The 3,092-nt window shown below is 38.6% G+C and overlaps 1 pseudogene; it reads right to left on the reverse strand.

The window, feature by feature from the left end:
• Positions 1–2,476: 2,476 nt before the first annotated feature.
• Positions 2,477–2,592, reverse strand: LOC112485887 (annotated as a pseudogene).
• Between the last annotated feature and the right edge of the window lie 500 nt (positions 2,593–3,092).

Consider the following 3,092-nt stretch of genomic DNA (forward strand, 5'->3'; position numbering starts at 1 on the left):
CCAAATCCCACATGAGTTTTTGTGACTCCTTTTCCCTCAGATGTCTCTGGGATGCTAATTTGAACCCAGTTTCACCTGGATTAAAATGTGAGGGGAGGTGAACCAAGTAGATTTGGCTCCAGAATCTAGGCTTTTCCCACTATACTAGAATATCAGAAAGGTTGATTGAAAAGTGGAAGATTTAATCAAACTTGTTAAGCCATCAAATAACTAATTTAACTTATTTTAACTTATTTTTTCACTAAGAAAAAATAAATCTAATCCAATGCCAGGAATGTCTGTTTCATGGAAACTGTGAGCCAGTTTTTGCTATAGAAAGCCTAGGAACAAAATTGTGCTCACCTCCCCTGCCCCTGTGGGGAGTCATGTTATAAATTAGAATGTTATTCTCAGCTCTGTTTTACCTCACTCATTTTTCTATTTTGTAAATGTGTCATATTTTATACACCCTTGTTAGCTACAAGAAACACTTTCTGGAAGACAGCATACTGAAAATGAGCAATTAAAAATATCTTCTTCTAGTGCATTAATCAGTTATTGGGTAGAACTTAATGGGTCAACCAGTATTTGAGTACCATTTTCTCTCTCCACAGTTTTTGATATAAGGGATATGTCATTGCCATGTCTACATAGTCCTTAACATAAATAAGTGATATTGTATTGTAACATACAATATATTGATTTTACATCATAGCATTTAAGTATTGTTAATTCTACATCATAGTATTTAAGTTATAGGATGCCAAGGAGAATAATAAACATTACTCAAGAATTTTATCTCCTCTTCTGGGGAAGGTGTTAGAGCATTTTCAATTGTGCACAGGATAGTCATATCATGTTATGTGGAACTATGACCTTGTTACTGCCCTTATTTGAAAATTAAGTATGGTTTAAGGTAATGCTAATGAGTGCCAAGTTGACACAGGGTGGACTTTTAATGGTTAATTTATGTGTAAACTTGACTGGAGTATGGGGTGTCTAGTTATTTCTGGGTATTTCTGTGAAGGTGTTTCTGGATAAGATTGACATTTGAATCACTAGACTAAGGCAGATTGCCTTCCCCAATGTAGGTTGGCCTCATCTAATCCATTGAAGGCCTTAATAGAATAAAAGGCTGAACAAGAATTCTTGCTCTCTACCTAGCTGTCTTCAGCTTACAATATTGATCTCCTCCTGCCTTTGGTCTCAGACTCAGACTGGAACCATTGACTCCTCTGGTTCTAGGGCTTTCAGACACAGACCAGAACTATACGATTAGCTCTCTTGGGTCTTCAGCTTGCCAATGCAGATTTTAAACTTCTTAGCCTCCAAAATCATGTGAGGTAGTTTTTTATCATAAATCTCTGTCTCTATCTGTCTGTCTGTCTCTCTCTCTCCCCTTACTGTATCTATATAGCTTCTTTTTCTCTAAAGACCCCAGACTAATACAGATTTGGGTAATAAGATTTGGAGTTGCTGCTGTAACTAATATCTAAACATATGGAAGTGGCTTTGAAACTCAGTAATGGATAGAGACTGGAAAAGTTTTGAGATACACGCTAGAAATATGAACATTAAGGACAATTCCAGTAAAGTCACAAATGGAAATAAGAAACATGTCATTGGAAACCAGAGGAAAGGCAATCTTTGTCCTAAAATGCAAAGAACTTGCTTGACAGAATTGTGTTTATGTTCTTGTGTTTTGTGGAAGGTAGAACTCATGAGTGATGAAATTGAATATTTAGTTGTGGAGATTTCTAGGCAAAATGTTCAAAGAGTGGTTTTGTTCCTCTTGACTGCTTATAGGAAAATGCGAGAGCAAAGAGATGAGTTGAAAAGGAATTGGTAAGCTAAAAAGAACCAGAACTTAAAGATTTGGAAAGCTTTCAGCCTGCTCATATTGCATAAAATGACAAACTGTGTTCAGAAAAGAGCATCAAGGGTGTAACTGGACTATCATTTGATAAAGAGTTTATGGGATTGTATGAGCAGAAACACTGCCAGTTTAAACTGAAGAGGATGGAGACAGGATGAAATGAAGAAAGGCTATCAGACTTCTTAGATCCTGCAGGACTGGACCATAAAGCTATTTAGCTGTGAATGTCCACTATCCTTCAAGTAAAGGGAAGAAAGACCCCAAAAGCAATTCCTTGAACATTGAAGCCACCACCTCAGTTTCAGTTGTCCAGACAGCCTGTGACTGGAGCCTAGGAGGTGAGACCATCTTCTGGAGTCAAGGGCTGGGATCCCCACCTGAAGCCATGGGAATGACATTGCTGCTCCGGTGGCGCTAAGAAGCAGAGCAAAGAACCAAAGATGACTATTCTCAAGGCTTTAGATCTGATGGAATTAGTCTTGCTAAGCTTTGAACTTGTTTGAGACCCATAACCTTTCCTTCTTTCATAGTTCTCCTTTTTAAGATGGGTTTGCCTATCTTATGCCCGTATTGTCACTGTATTTTGTTTTTGTTTTTTGTTTTATTATTTATTATTATTTATGCCTACAGCACCTGGTCTTCCTAGGTGGTTTCCCATCCAAGTACTAACCAGGCCCGACCCCGCTTAGCCTCCGAGATCAGACATCGGGCTTGTTCAGGGTGGTATGGCCATAGACAATGGTCTGTGGCTCCACTGGGGCACGAACCCAGGACCTTCTACATGTAAAGCAGATGTGCTAACTGCTACACTATGGAACCATGTCCCCATCACTGTGTTTTGGAAGCACATATTTGTATAGTTTCACAGGTTCATAGCCAGAGAGGAATTTTGCCTCAAGATGAATCATACCTTAAGTCTCGTTCATATCTGCTTTCGATCTTATTTAAATGAGACTTAGGACTTTAGACTTTAGAGTTGATTCTGGGGCCATTGAGATGAAATGAATGTGTTTTTCATGTGAGAAGGACATGAAGTTTGGAGCGCCAAGGTGGAATGTTATGAACTGAATGTTTGTGTCCCCTCCCCCAAATTCATATGTGGAGCCAAATCTTGAATGTGACAATGTTTGGAGATTGTGTCTTTGGGAGGTAATTAGGATAAGAATAAGTTCATAAGGGTGAGGCCTTCAGGATATTATTAGTGCCCTTATGAGAAGCAACATCAAAGAGTCAGCTT

Source organism: Pteropus alecto, unplaced genomic scaffold (genome assembly GCF_000325575.1).
Source record: "Pteropus alecto unplaced genomic scaffold, ASM32557v1 scaffold25, whole genome shotgun sequence".
Classification (NCBI taxonomy): Eukaryota; Metazoa; Chordata; class Mammalia; order Chiroptera; family Pteropodidae; genus Pteropus; species Pteropus alecto.